The sequence below is a fragment of the Lygodium microphyllum genome, chromosome 7, assembly GCF_053477565.2.
Source record: "Lygodium microphyllum isolate KBCC chromosome 7, Lygodium_microphyllum_v1.1.10, whole genome shotgun sequence".
NCBI lineage: Eukaryota > Viridiplantae > Streptophyta > Polypodiopsida > Schizaeales > Lygodiaceae > Lygodium > Lygodium microphyllum.
The window spans coordinates 130,224,542-130,241,312 of NC_141141.1; positions in this window are offsets into that span (position 1 = coordinate 130,224,542).

Consider the following 16,771-nt stretch of genomic DNA (forward strand, 5'->3'; position numbering starts at 1 on the left):
ATTGGGCTCACAATAGTCTCTAACTCTGTTCCGGACTAAGCAAGGGGTGACCAAAGCTCCACTGACCCCAAGCAACCTAGGAGTGAGACACAACCTCTATGGTTGCCCTTTTCACCATTCGACCTTCGGCCTATGAATCGAGCAGTGCCCTCTCGGGATAATCCGCAATGCGATATTGGAGATGATTCACCCGTGTAAAATATCCTTCCTTAATTAATCCATTTAGAAATCAAGCACGAACAAGGCATTCATCCCTGATATCGTTTCCCAAGAAAACATTCCTTTATTTCCATGGCAACTTGTCATCACAGACCCTTGCCATGCATTTACCATCAAGCAAAGCACTTGGAATAATCATTAAAATCACATCCCAACAATTAGTTTAATGCAAAAAGCATTTAAGACGATGTTAAATCAATCAACAAAACAATGATGTCCTTTCCCAACATTGCAAGAATAGTTGTGATAACCTTCCATCGCATATTCGCTCTCCCCCTTGGGATCTAAGTGATTCTATGCAAACTTTACTTAACCTTTGGTTAAGACACATGCCAAGGTTTCATGCAATTATGCAAGAATGTAAATTCTATTGAGCTCTTACATTAATCAACAACCCAACCTTTCTTCCAACAAATTTAGAAGTATTGGTTTGTACTTAATCCCAGGGTTTCCTAATCCCTTGAGTTCTTCCCTTGACTTTGAGACCTAGAGATGTTGTTTGCATATAACCCAATTCCCGAATAGGATTGATAAACATAGTCACTATCGACAGATCTCAAGACATCTTAGTTTTTAGTCCTTATGATTGTTGCTTGTGTTAACTATGCACTAGAGATTCGAGACAGGATAAATTACTTACCATGTTGTGGGTGCCTTCACTCAACCACCAAGACCCTCGGACCGCTTATTGTTTCAAGCATTCCAAGCCGAGCACTAATGGCTACCTCTTACATAGCCGACGCGCCATCCATCTCTACGGGTGTAGTGAGCTTACCTCCGTGCCGTTCGAGTTACCTCCTCTCCCGCACACTCCGGTAGCTCCACGATCCAAGTGCAAGCTTCAAGCAAGCTCAATCCTCCCGCTCCAAACTCCAAGCTCCATTGCCGTGAGCAAGACAAGAGAAGAGAAGAGAAGAGAAGAAGAGAGGAGAAGGTGGAGAGCTTCTCCTCCTCGGTCCCTCACCCTCACACACTCACTCCCTCACACTCTCACACTCCCTCTCTCAAGCACAAGCTCAAGCAAGCAAGAACAAGAAGAAGAAGAAGAAGAGGAGAGCTACTTTTGGCCACACACAAGAATGAGCTTTTCATTCACTTTTCAACTTTATATACAAAACCCTAAATCCCTTTTGGGCGGTCATCCCCTTTTCCCCTTTTTACATGGCCGGCCGTAGCCCATGCCCTTTTTCCCATTGTCATTCTATCTTCCTAGCTTCCTTTCCACCGCCCATCTACATTTACAAATTGCACGGGTGAGAGCCCAGCGCTCTTTTACAAGATTTCCGGGTGTGCCTTTGTATTTTAAAATGCGCCTTTCCCCTTTTGCCTTTGCCTTAGACTTTTAAGGTTGCCCTTGCGCTTTTGGCATTTTCTCCTTTTCTTTCTTCAGTCGAGCTACCTTTTTTCCGCCTTTGCCATGCGTCTTTTCCACTTCCTTTTGCTTTCTTCGTGTTGGGGTTAACACTACCCCCCTCCTAGACGAGTGCCAGTCCCATGGCACTCACCGTCGTAGGTAGCAGACTGTAGCATGCACTGATGACAAGGACGCCTATGGTTCCCATGGAGGAGTGTTGGTGGTGGTGTGGCAGGAGGTCCTGGGGGCCTGTTGGTGGCCAAGATGGCTGGTGGAAGGTTGTTGGAGTTGGTGGTAGGGCTATGCTGTGTTGGGGATTGCATTGATGGCCAGCACAAGTGTTGGTTTGTTGGGGATTCTGCACCTGTCGATTCTTTGTGGGCTTGTCGGATGGTAAGGGATAAGCATTCAGAGTTGGGTGTTGATGAAGATCGGATGACACGTTCTGTGGAGTCTTCAGCACCTGCAATTTGAAAACCTCTCGTGTGGTCTCTCCCTAAGGGGTAGTGCTAGTCTTCTTATCGTGCACAAGACATATTTGATTAGTTTGGGAGACAGGTCGAATTCTAAGCAGGCTGAGAGTATTGTCATGTACTTGAGGATCCAAACTGTGGATATACTTCAGTGCAAATATTATGTGAGTGCTTGTGCATACTTAGATATATTACATAGTTAGAAGACCGTGGGCTAGTTTCTCATAACAATGCGTGGATGAGGCAAAGTTGTCCACGTGGAGAAGGAGTACGCGTGAAGGTATATAAGACATCCTTTGCATTGCGACTGTATGATGTAGCATAATGGAATACAAGGACACCGCACTTTCAGTAGCTGGAAAATATTGGACTTGCTTGATAAGTACGGTGTACGTTTCATGGCCAATCGTGCAGTGCGTATCACACTGATTGCAATGGTACTAAGGCAGAGTGCAAAAGAAAATGGTGCAAGTGGGTCAGGGTGACAGGTCTAACCCTAGGCAAGACAAGCTCCCTAGGTATGTCCTGCCCTTGGTGTGCCCTGAACAATTGTGGGTGAGTGTGAGGGGCTAGGGGACTAGGGACGAAGCCGGTCGACCAAGGTCACCCGACGTACCTAATTTGAGGACCCCTAGGTGTTGTGCTGTGATCGTGGGTGCTTCTTATTTTTCCATTCATTTATTTTTCTTTTTCTTTTTTCTTTTCTTTTCTTTTCTTTTCTTCCTTTTTTTTTATTTTTTGCATGAGTACAACCATTACAATATGTTGAGGCTATCAGCCTTCCACTGGGTTGGAAAATGTCAAGCTTCGAAGGCTCAGAAAATGAATAGTACAATGATGATGGTGCCCTAGCCTCGTTGTTAGAGAAGTAGTTGGTGAAAGGGGGAGATACACTTGAGATATTGCAACCCTCCTTGCGGCGCATGCGATGTTGATACAATTGAGGTAACGACTGCCGTGAGTCAACTATAAAGCCTGACCCAGAAAGGGGGCGTGTCCCATGAATGTGCTTTGGACCATGCGATGGGGGCGGTTGGCAAGGGTGCTTTCGGCAGCGTGGCTTTGGCGCGGCTCGTTATGGAGTTGTGGGTGTTGCAGTGATTTGGGCATTGAACACTTTCGCACAAGGACCTGTATTATCCTGCATCCACTTGTCGCTTCATGAGAGCATATGCATTGTGCATGCCGCAATTATAATAAACCAGTGCAATGCAGGGAGACATCACTTATTTGAATTTTATGGTGTTGACTAGACATTTATCACTTGCGCTTGGTTAGCTTTTTCTTTTGCTAAAGACGTAGCATATATTAAACGCAGATATAATAAGTTCATCCAAGTCAGGAACATGTCAACACTTAACAAGTCGGAAACACTTAACCATTAAAAACCAAAAGTCCTGGCCAGTTATCATTTGATAAGCCCTTTATGCATTATGGGCTACTCGATTTGTACGAGGCGGGGCGAGTCTGGATGGCCGGGTGATTGGGGCTCTGCTGGTGTGGGGCTCCCGTGGGGGCGAGCAGGGAACATGTCGGTCGGGATATGAATGGTGTAATCCCGGCTCACTACCGTCTCCAGAATTTCTTTAAATAATTCATTAAATTCTTCTTTTTCCCGAGCTGCCCTTTCTACCTTTGAGCATCTGGGGCCCGAGCAGGAGCTGGGAGTGCACACCACTAGTGCTGCCACCTGTTGCGCGTTTCGAGTCTCGACTTTCTTGACTCGAGGATTCTTTGGCCTTCGCCCTGGGCAATGTCGCTTAGGGCCTCGCTTCTTGGCATACCTCTTGATGGTGGGCACATAGCGCTCCGGTGGAGGGGCGCGTGCCACATGCTCTCGCCTTCTGCGAAGAGCGTCTTTGCAAGCCAACTCTTCATGATTCTCCATGCGTTCCGCCAAAAAAGGAAACCTGCCAGACGCACTCCAAGGGTCAGACCTTGATACAAGATACAACTGTTTGTATGAAAGGGATTTTAGTGTGGTTTATCAAGCGCATGTGACAAGAAGGGGAGGGGTGAGGCATGCAGTGTTTTGTCGTAACGGGATGGCCCCCATGATGATGTTCATTTTGCCTCCAGCCATTAGCCAATATTGGCTTTTGCTAAGTTGTGTGGACTGGTTGTCATGGAGTGGGATAGGGCACATCCTCGGAAGGATAGACCAAAAAGGGAAAAAGGTGTATAGAAAGGGGCTGCACCCTGTCTACACCATCAGTGTTGTTGGTCAAGGCTTCCTATGGCGGTAACGTGGGTTGCATGCCCTTCACTTGGAGGTGGGAATGGTCACACGGCTTTTAAATGTGTGATGAGAAGAGGACTTGAGGAGGTTAGCCTGTTAGAACCAACTCTTCTCCCTGCGCTTGACTATCATTACTTGTGTGTGTTGATATTGTTTATACAAGGTGACACAAAAATCAATGTTTATTTATATACATATCTATGAATCCATGTCACATCACGAGGATAAGAACCAAGTGTAGAACTCGGGGTTGTACTGGAGCATGGCACACGCATCTAGTATTCGTGCAGCTGACTTAATACTGATAGATATTTTGCCACGTCGAGTAGTACGAAACCTTGGCCGAGTCTACTGGCAATATGTAACTCCTCTTCGGTGAGAACCTTATCAATCAAAGGGCCCAGTAGCCTAGTCCCAGCTAAGTCCGTACCCCGAATGTCAGTGAGCACTCGAAGGGAAGTTGGTGCCACGTAGGTTGGGTCTCTTTGAGACCGCCATTTGGCCAACCGCTCTTCTGAGACCGTCATGATCTGAGCCCCTAGTTCGGCCATTACAACGCGGCTTTCGCACCAACGCCACTCAAATTGACTTTGACCTGCTAACAGTCGCTTTAGTAGCTCTATGTCTACGAGATTCGGTCGACAGAGCACTTCATTGAACATGACGGTTAAGCGTAGTTCGTCAGCCTCCTCGTCAGGGATGAGTCTCATCTATTCATGCAGGAGCCTGTCGTAGTGCCCGTTAAGATGTTCTTGTTCTTCCCATGATAGAGGAAAGGTCAAGTACTCTCCAAGCTGCTCCTTGGGGATCGTGCCCATGTCTGCAAGGACGTAGACACGTGCGACCACTTTGAGCTTAGCCTCTAACTCAGTTAAGCATTCTGCGACATTTCTATGTTCAACGAGGGCTTGCTCGGTTGCTATCTCATGCAAAGTTCTAAGAGTTTCCTTAGGCTTTAGCATGGCTAGGGGCTCAGGCCTAGATGAGCAAGATTGGTCAACGCTAGGATTCCTTGTGCTCTTGGGGTTCTCACGTTTCTCCTGAGGTTTTGCTGTTATTTCATCATGGTTCTTCTCGGATGTGACTGGTATAGATTTGTCACCCTGTCGTGACAGCGTTGTATCCACTCTTGATTGATCAATGTGAGTTCTATTGTCAGTGGATAGAGTGTTGCAAGCAACTGTTGATGGCAACGGTTGCTTTGGTTTCTCAGAACACACGGATGTGTCTGGGGTTTCACCGCTATTAGGAGAGGCATCAGTGGGTTCATTGATGGTGGATGGACTCGATGCTTTATTCATCAGCTCTCCAGTGCCCTTCGTTTCAATGTTCTTTGGGTCCACAACCACCTGCATCTGTTGTTGTTTTCTTTGCTTTCTCCTCTTTTTCTTGGTCAATGAAGGTGCCTCTCTCAAGGACTCAGGACCCTGGGCTATATCAACCGTTGATGTGCTTGGTCGGGCCTCAGCATTTCCCTTCTCTAGTGTGTCCTTATGGGACATAGCCGTGGTTTGCTGAATAGCCTTGCCCGGTTGTGAGGGCACAACTATCGCTCTTTTCGGAGGGTCTAGCTTTTCAACCAACTCCCTTGCGTTTAGCTCCTTCGTCCTAGGCTTTAGGCACTTTGAAAGTACTGGAGTTGTCGAGGGCTTTGGTTGCGACACCTCCTCCACAGGTAAACTACTAAGGACTCGTTCCACAAGGGGCATTGTTACAGCCAAGGGCTGTGACTGCTGTGGTCCCTGATTGGAAGTAGTAGCAGCTAGTTTAGTGGGCTGGCTACCCTTGGTGGATTGCGGGGTCAAGTCTCTAGGGCAATCAAAAGTGGTTGTGTCTTTTGTTGGCCTTTGAGCACTCATCTGTGTAGATCGAACATGAGCTGATCTTGTTGCATTAGGTGGCTCAGGCATATATTTGGGTCGAGAGCTACAGATGGCATCATGTCCCACCTCTTTGACGATTGGAAGCTTAGATGGAGATAGAGATTGGAATTGAGCAGTCGCCCTTGACAATTGTTGTGGTGCTTCCTGTGTCTGTTTGGGAGAAGAGGGCGTAGGAGATCTAGGACTCTTGGGTGGACTCGGCACTCGCTGAATGATCTGCTCGAGGTTACTAGACGATTGTGCCATTTTCTTTGTTGAGCGATCAGCCTTGCCTTGAGCAATGTTGTGCCCATGATGCTTGTTCTCCCCTTGGGGAATCAACGGCTCCTTGGGCGCTAACGATTTTTGTGCTTGCTCAATGGCTACGTATGACATCTGTCTATTTAGCATGCTAGGCTGGGGCTCTTTCCTTCGAACAGTCATGTCTGGTTTCTTGCCTTGAGACCTAGAGTTTCTCTTAGATTTCCTCCAGTGCCATGCTTTTGAGGCACTCTGGCCTTCAATCGAACCGGGAGGTTTGGCAAGGGGTTTTGGCACCCAAATCCATCGGTTGCCTGCGTAATACCCTTGACCCCGAAGCAACGCCTTGGATATCCATCGTGGCGTTGTGTTGGCTCTCCATCGACGCCTCCGTCTATAAGGCTTGGGCTTCTTTTGGGGTCTTCTACGATATTTGTAAGTCCAAAGCCCGTCCTTGGCATTGTCTCTTGACCTTCTTGTTTCAGGCCTGGCCTCACTCACTGGTTCTCGTTGTTCAACTTGTGCTTGTATCAGTTTTTCCAACAAGTCCTTGCTCTCGTCAGTAGGCTTGACTATTACGTCAGCACCTTCCTTGCCTTTCCCTTGAGGTTCGATGAGGTCACCCTTGCTAAAGGTGGTGACTATCCTCACACCCGGTAGTGTCAGGTGTATCCTCTGTGCTACATAGTCAACCTCACACTTGGTTGCCCTTTTGAAGGGTCTTCCTAGGAGGGTTTCTTTCCCGCAACTAGCACTATTTGGAGGAACATGAAATAGGATAGGCAAGCTTTCTGTTTCAATTGTCGCAAGGAATTTGCACTTCCCTATGAGTGCTTGTGGGTGTCCCCCATAAGGGCTAAGAGTTGCACTAGTCGGTGTCAGCTCTGGTTGGCCTAGTAGGGTCCATGATTCATAGGTCAAGATATTAAAATCTGCTCCTTCATCAATTAGAGCATCGATAGTATGCTCTCTTTTCACGGTGAGTTTGACCCTAAGATAAGCAGGTGGTACTATGTCTTCATCTTCTGGGTCTTGGCTTGTAAATTTAAGCCTTCTAATAGATGCCCTTGAGTTCTCGACTGCACGACCAGATGTGGATTCTCCACTACTGTCTTGGATCGTCAATGCAGTGCTATTCAAGGTACATCTCTCGTCAAGAGTGTCCTGTCTAGTCATCTTGGCCTTTGTAGTTTGCTGATGTTGCATTTCGCTCCGACTAGACACGGTGTGAACACAATGTCTTTGTGTTCTCGTGGTGTGGCCTTTTTGCCCTTGATGGCTAGATTGGCCCGTTGAGGTTCTAGGGTCTCTGTTTGTCTCTGTTCGGGTATGGGCTTTTGGCTGCTCTTTTGCATGTGAGAATCCATACTCGTGTAGAGCCATTACTTCACTAGGGTCCAATTTGGAAGACCTATCACGGCGCGCGTTTTCTCTCCAACCTACTCGGGGGAGGTGCGGAGGGGGCAGAGCCCCCTTTGCGGGGGTACGGGGGGGGGGGAGTCCCCCCCAACCCGCAGGGCCGTTACAGTAGACGCCATATGCAATTTGGAGGACCGTTTATATCCAAATTTTGAACTACGCTCTCTAAATTTTAGCCCGATTATGGATCTGTGATGTGCCTTCAGCTCTACGTAGTCTTAGGGGTCAATCTCGGGGTTTAGATGTATGAGAATTTGTGTTCTAAGCACGTGTCCGATTCTGACAGTTTTTTGTCCGATTCTCAGATGTCCGATTTTCAGGAGTCCGATTATCAGAATCGGACGACCGATTTTGGGTGGGTCCGATCGGACCAGTGGTCCCATTTTGGTCACGTCCGATTCTCGGAGTCGGATAAAAAAGCGGTCTGATTTTCAAGTGGTCCGATTCTGGGAATTGGATCGGACAGGGTGCTCCGATTCTGAGCTGGTCCAATTTTGGGAATCGGACGGCCTGGTCCGATTGTGAGTGGTCCGATTATGGACTTGTTCGAGTGTCCGAGTCGGATGGATTGGTCCGAGCATCCGATTCTCAAAATCGGATGGGTTGGTCCGAGTGCCACGTGGCACGTCCGATCGGGCTGGTCCGATTCTAGGAATCGGACGGTCCGACTCCCGAACCCGCGTGGTCCGATTCTGGGAATCGAACCACAACAAGTTGGTCCGAGTGCGTCGGCGACGGGCGCGATTCCCACGCGTTTGTCTCCTCCTCACAGTCTGGTGCACACAATCACCACAAACTTTTTAAATCTGATCAAGGCACTTGTTGGAAAACATCAGACTCACCTGGAGCAGCACGAATCACCGATGCCTAGGAATCGGGGCAGCGCTTCCTCGTCTTGTGAACCAGAAGTTCTCTCTCTCACACACAAGGCAAACCAAGGAAATGAGGTCTGTCCTGGCCTCCCATGCCTCTTAAGGTCTTTTTCAAGCACTGCAGAACCTCACAGCTAGTTCCTTGTCCCTATCTTACCCAGAAACTTGAATCTGGTCCCCTGTTTCCTTGTTTTAGCCTGTTATACAGCAACAGAAAAACCCCACTGTTTGTCTGTTTTTTTCTTCTTTTTCTTTGTTTTTTCCTACCCTATATGCATCCAAATCACAAAATAAATACCTATACTACTCCATTCCACAACATAAATCACAGAAAGCAAAAAACCTACTTACCAAGGAGATCGAATACCATCTTCAACCCCCTCCCTTCCTACCTATCTCAAGCACCAGTTCAGGGAAACCCTTACTTTGATGCTCGATTCGAAGCGCGCAAGCGCTCAAGGCTTGAATCCGTTGGTCCCGACAACGGAACCAAAATGTAGGTGCTTTCACTCAACCGCCAAGACCCTCGGACCGCTTATTGTTTCAAGCGTTCCAAGCCGAGCACTAATGGCTACCTCTCCATAGCCGACGCACCATCCATCTCTACAGGTGTAGTGAGCTTACCTCCGTGCCGTTCGAGTTACCTCCTCTCCCGCACACTCCGGTAGCTCCACGATCCAAGTGCAAGCTTCAAGCAAGCTCAATCCTCCCGCTCCAAACTCCAAGCTCCATTGCCGCGAGCAAGACAAGAGAAGAGAAGAAGAGAGGAGAAGGTGGAGAGCTTCTCCTCCTCGGTCCCTCACCCTCACACACTCACTCCCTCACACTCTCACACTCCCTCTCTCAAGCACAAGCTCAAGCAAGCAAGAACAAGAAGAAGAAGAAGAAGAGGAGAGCTACTTTTGGCCACATACAAGAATGAGCTTTTCATTCACTTTTCAACTTTATATACAAAACCCTAAATCCCTTTTGGGCGGTCATCCCCTTTTAACATGGCCGGCCGTAGCCCATGCCATTTTTCCCATTGTCCTTCTATCTTCCTAGCTTCCTTTCCACCGCCCATCTACATTTACAAATTGCACGGGTGAGAGCCCGACGCTCTTTTACAAGATTTCCGGGTGCACCTTTTTATTTTAAAATGTGCCTTTCCCCTTTTGCATTTGCCTTAGACTTTTAAGGTTGCCCTTGCACTTTTGGCCTTTTCTCCTTTTCTTTCTTCAGTCGGGCTACCTTTTTTCCGCCTTTGCCCTGCGTCTTTTCCACTTCCTTTTGCTTTCTTCGTGTTGGGGTTAACACATGTGATCTGTCAAGCATGCAAGCTCAACATACTTTCAGTGGGGTAAAAATACTTATCTATTATTTTCCAAAAAGGGAGAGTCGACAGTACCTTGGAGTCTTATATGCTATTTATGCTATATACAAATTTGTCGCATAGCAACTAGATGCAATTTGCTTCTCCTGATGCAAGCACTTCGCAAACTCCACCTTTCAAATGTTTGTGATGATTTTTTCCTTTTCAATAAACCATTCTTGTGTGGGTCTAGTGCATATTATGTGGGAATCAAAGCAAGCATTCATCAATCTAGAAATATGTTACTTACGACCGGTACCATAGTTGGATGGCGGTGATTTCCTCGCCCAAGGTTTCATCATGGATTATGGGATTTCTGCCTACATTCAACATTCTTTGCTTGAGGGCCATTTTCTGGTCTTATTTGCTATAAATGCAATCCCACAAGACTTTAGCTACCTCTTTCTTGAGCAGCAGGGCCAATTAGGCGGCAGATAACCAATTGGAACGAGGGGGGGAGAAGAACACCACGTGAGGTCACCCTCTAAGGAGGGAAAGGGGAGAATAACCTTCTTAGAAGGTTCTTTCTCTCTTTCTTTCTATCACGCACACACACACACACACACACACACACACTCTCTCTCTCTCTCTCTCTCTCTCTCTCTCTCTCTCTCTCTCTCTCTCTCTCTCTCTTTGTGTGCAAGCAAGGGGAGGAATATAAGGTGGTTTTCCTTATGGGGGGTGATGCATGGTGGTGAGGATTGGGCGAGGTGGTTGCAGGATAGGATGCATCCTTCCTCCTTGTGCTCATCACCACCCTCTGCCACATCAACTTCTACTTTCCCCCCCTCGCCACCTATCACTGACGGCAGGGGGGAAACGAAAAAAGAAAATTTTGTTATTTTTGTTAAAAAGGGGGGGCGTTCATAACAACGCAATGTTACAAACATCCTCATACATACAAAAACATGGGAAGAGCGCAAACAAGTGCTCATTGAGGTTTTAAATAGAATAAAAAAGTATAACTTGCAATTGCAGCCGTACAAATATCAGTGGGGTCAACAAGCCTCAAACTTATTGGGTTTATCATCTCACCAAAAGGAATTAGGGTGGATCCCATCAAAGTTAACATTGTTCACCAATTCCCTGAGCCCACTAACATAAAAAAACTTCAAAGTTTTATTGGTCTAGTTACATACTAAACAAGATTTATACTTGGTCTAGCAGCAAAAGCATATCCATTATGAAATCTATTGAACAAGGGGCAAAGATATTTGTGGATAGAAGAATGTGAGAAAAATTTCCAACAAATAAAGAAAGAAATGTGGGCAACAATACAACTCAACTATCTAGACTTCACTAGAAAACTTAAATTGCAAACCAATGCATCTAATGAAGGACTTGGCGCCATACTACTTCAAGAACAAGAGAACAAATGGGCACCAATAGCTTATATCAACTGATAACTCACAATAATTGAATAAAACTATAGCACAAACAACTGAAAAAGAACTATTGGCACTAGTGTGGGCAATCAATAAATTACATCCTTATCTCCATGGCAAAAAGTTCACAATTGAAACAAAGCAACATTTAATCCCCATGATGTTGAAATCTTATCCCCTAGGGCAATTGTTGTGGTGGATCCTAGCCCTACAAAAGTACCATTTTATCATTAAGAACCCCAAAGGAAGCACAAATTTGGTGACTAACTACCTTTTTGAAGCCCAAAAGTCCAAAACAATCAAGTATGCATTCCAACAGATCAATACACATTAGCGAATTTGCAAAATGAGGACCCACAAATAAAAAGGTCATTCTCAGTATCAAAAAAAAGGACAATATGAGAACCTAAACAAATTTCACATCAAATATCATTTACTTTACTTCATTCAGCCTAAAAGAGAGCCAAGACTTTATGTGTTGGTAGCTCTAAGAAACATCTACATGCACTACTATCATTCACATCCAATCTCTGGGCATCTAGAGTTCCACAAAATGCTAGAAAAACTAAGGAAGAGACATTATTGACCAAAAATGAGAAACTCAATATGCCCAATCTTTGGATATCTAGGGGTCCACAAAATGTTGGAAAAACTAAGGAAGAGACATTATTAGCCAAAAATAAGAAACTCAATTGCCCAATACACAAAGGAAAGCAATCTTAGAAGACTAAGTTCCCTACTATAAAAAGCAAGAAGTCTCCATTATACACATTTTTCAATCATTCCATTGGAGCAACTCCATCTTGGAGCTCTTGAGGTTATACCTCCCACCACCATTGAGGGTGTGTTCTCATGGACACCACTACATGAGGTGTGTATCATGCTATCTACTTTTCCTTATACTTCTTTATTCTAGCTATGGCTTCCTTGTGTCATATGCATCATGTGAATATGTTGCATGCCTATGGCAAGACATGTCAATTATTTAAGACTTCACCAACAAACTATGGCAAACTACAACCAATAATAGTAACTTACCCCTTTGAAATTGTTGGATGGGATCTTATAGGTCCATTTTCTGAAACAAAATCAAGCAACAAATACATAGTGGTGCTAACTAACTATTTGACTTGCTGGTGTCTCAAGCCATCCTCGGCAATTTAGCAACAACAATTCCCAACTTCTTCACTAACCAATGTAATACTTCAACATTCATGTCCTAGAACAATATTATTTAATCAAGGGCAACAATTTGAAAGTGAGGTAATGGAGATCTTGTTAAAAACTATTCAACATCAAATAGGTATTTTCCTCCCCATACCATTCTCAAAAAAATGGCTTAACATAATAGTTTAAGAAAACCATCAAACAAATGCTAGCTACTTACATTGATCCCTTGCATCAAAGATGGGATGAAATGCTATTATATGTCACATATGTGTATAGGACATCAATATAGGCATCAACAAAGGTCAATCCAATTAGGGGAATCTATGGTAGAGATCCAGCTTTCCCACCAGAAATGTCAACAATCGACATTTAACCACAACACACAAATGCCATAGAATGGTATACTAACCTGTCAAAGAAACAACCGTTAATTAGATTGACTATACATTGCAATCTCCACGAAGCTCAACAAAGACACAAGAGAGGATATGACACAAATCATCAGCATAAAACATTACAGAAAGGGAATTTGGTCAACATCTACTACCCAATCAGATGCCCAAGTCTCTTAGAATTCTTTCTGCATCGATGGACATGCACCTATCATATAATTGACAAAATGAGAGAATACACATATAAAGTAAAGCATCTCCAAAAGGGCACATATCCAACGCATCAAGCCATATGTTAGACCCTTTCTACAAGATACACAAGCACAATAGCAAGCAGATCAAATGAAGCTATCAGAGAATGAAGAGTGTAGAGAAAAGAAACATGCTAGACAAGTTGCATATGAATCATGCAAAACACTGCAAAATGCTCAATGATAAATCAAATAGCATGACACATACGTGTCAACAAGGAACCAACAAGGGAAATAGATACAAAACAAAGAAGAGATTAAAGTCCAAGCTACATCCATAGCAGGTAGTGTTAGGACCTATAGACCAACGAAGATTAGAGGACCAAAAAAGGTCAGAGAAAGCAATGCATCACAAATAATGAAACAAACACAAGCAACTCACCATCCTGCACCTACAAGACATTGGCACCTTGCACTGAACAAACAACCATCACTACTCAATGTCATTTACGCAAGAATGCTGGTGAGAAGGCCACAAACATTGTACAGTAACCTCACATGGAAAGGGAATAACCAAGACAAAAGCCTACAAAGAAGTCTTAGAAAGTGCATGAACAAGTGAAAGGGGAAAAGCAACACTCATAAAGGAGGCAATTGAAGAACTCTCAAAGGGATGCAAATTCTACAACAAGAAGTTTCAAAGAATACCCCAAGATCTCATGAAGCATCTCACAAAATTCAAGAAAGGGGTATCACATCATTGCAATGCTTAGCATAAAGAGACAAAGTGGATCCAATAAAAATATCGACGGACCCACAAAAGTCAAGGAGGTGAACCTCATAAGAGCTAAATAAACACCTACATGTGCGCCTGTGTGTTTTGCCTATTACAACATTCTGAAAGGCTTTTGAAGTGTACGTGATTGTTTATGGAAGAAGCTTGCTTTGGCTTTGCTTTGTTAAGTTGTATTGGCACACAAAGGGAGAGAGATCATATGTTTTGAAGTTCTCATAGAATCAACTCTAGACCTTCTCTGTTGTTGACAATATAAGCAACACTGACTTTTGGGAGAGCATTTGATGGAGTATCATTAACTTGTCTCAAATTTCATGTGACTTGATGCATCAAACATTATTAGAGGCTAATGATGTTAGAAGAGGCATCTCGTAGTCAAGCTGGCATTCAAAAAAAAATTCTCTCACAAGAAATGTCACATGTAAAATTAAAATGCTAAATGTCAAGGAATGATGCCAATAGCGACCAAATGTTTGTAAATTATATGCATTATATGTACGCCTTATTGAAGTAAGAAAATGCAAATGCTTATGCTATTTGTATAAAGCAATATACTTTTGTATGGCTTTGTCTTTTGCACATACTATCATGACCATGTTTGTGTACTCATATGGGAGTAGGAATTTGTGTTTCAAAATGTGTCTTAGACCTTAGAAGTACAAAGTAAATCCCCAACTCAGGCACTTTAGCAGGGTGCATCAAACATTGACATTGGTCGACGAGGAGGCCAGCATTGCAACAGACGCAGAAAAGGCATCATTTCTGATAGTGTGATGATTCATACTCTGCCGCACACTATGGAAGGTGCAATGTTTGAGGGCTTCATGGGGCTTTTGTAGCTCTATAAGTGAGCTATCCTACCCCCTTCCTACTGGCTGTTGCTGGAAAAACCCTAAATGTGGGTCACAATGGCAATCATAGTCACAAGCTTGAAAGCTTGACTTTCTTACTTTTTTCATCCTTTATTATCATCAACATTGATTTTAATCACTGAGTCACTCCCTCTAGAGTCAATTAATGTTCTATGGTCTTCATTCCAATGATGATTCTTCATTTGGTGAGCATCACTAAGCTTGCCAAGATGAATACTTAACATCTCAAGTAGTCTTAACTTTAAGATCAGTGCTTCTTAGCACTAACATGCATTTAGTTGTCATTAGTTGTTTTATGATAAAACAGAAATATGGATGTAATTGAAATCTACTCGGAGTCCTCTACAAGTATTGAATTTCTCAGTCGACCTTGTTCAACCAAACACTCATCCACTAGACCACCGTAAGATTGGGAGGAGCCAGAATTTCAATCCAAGTTCACTTCATTAAAGCCCAAGGAGACAATTAAACCTAAACAAAGGGTTGTCCAAAGGAAAGGACCACCAAAGTCGTATTTTGAAGTACTCCACATGTATGACTTTCAACCTTTCTCATCCTTGCACTTTTAATTCTACACAATTGTAAGGCTATATGGCATCTATGAACGCGTAGATCATTTTCTTTAGTTGGTTTGCACTTATTGGCCATTGTGTAAAGGACTAGACATTGCCATTGCCTATAGTAATCAATAAGACCTTCTTATCATGGCCATGGCTTATGCTAATGTTAGATCTCAAATCCGTAAGTTTGATGAAAAAGGCTTTTATCCATGGCATGTACTAGTGAAGTATAAAATGATAGAATGGGGCTACTAGCCCTTCATGAAAGGGACCAAGTTTATTGATCCATCAAACCCACTTAATGTAGAAGACGATGAAAAAGCCCAATCCATCATAATGCTTCATCTAAATGAGTCCCTAATCCATCATATTGAACAACTCTCCATTGTCAAGGAGAAATGGGATGAGCTTGAAAAGCTTTATGATACTATAGGAAAGATTTCTAAAATCTTTCTCAAGATCGAATTTTTTTGTCTACAATATAAACAAGGAGAAGACCTAGGTAGGTTCATTTCTCACATGAAGGGGCTCGCAACATAGCTAGACTCAATTCAAGTTTTAAATCATGATGAATATGCCATTGCAATTCTCTTGAAGGCTGTAAAGAAGATACTTCCAACCCTTGTAACTACTCTTACCAATATCTCTAATCTAACTTTGGAAAGCACCATCCAATCTTGTTTAGATTAGGAAAAAAGAAATAAAAAAGAATGTAGCACTAGTTACGCATCCACTTCAATAGCCTATAACCAAGTCTTAGTTCATACTGTATCCACTAAATGCTCCTTCTGCCACAAAAAGAGACATCTTGTTAGCAATTGCGGAAAAAATATCCTTAACAAAATGAAGTGCAACAAATGTAAAAGACATGGCATATTACTAGTAAATGTCCTACCATTTCTAAAGTACCAAAAGCATTGGAGGCTAACTTTGTCTCCAATGCACCAGATGATTGACTTTTCTAAATCTATAAATCCTCTACCTATAAGCACTCTTGTAACTTGATTTATAAAAGCATCCCACTTCATTGAAGGGGGGACATTAACATGTCTTGTAATCCAATGCCACTCTGGTATTGAGGGGGGGTGTTGAGAGATATGCCCTATGTATGCAATGGTGGATAAGGGTAACTGGGTGTGAATGAACTAGAGGGCATGGGAAAACCCTAACCCTAGCCATCCAACGGCTATATAAACAGCCTAAAGGTCACTCTCAATGTAGAGGAGAGTATACTAAGTGTACTTGTGAACAACTCATTAAGCAAGATCATCTTCTTGTACTTGAGCCCTCTCTCTCCCTCTTGTGTACACTCTCGTGCTCTCACTATGATATTTCAATAATTTTAAATTATTTCA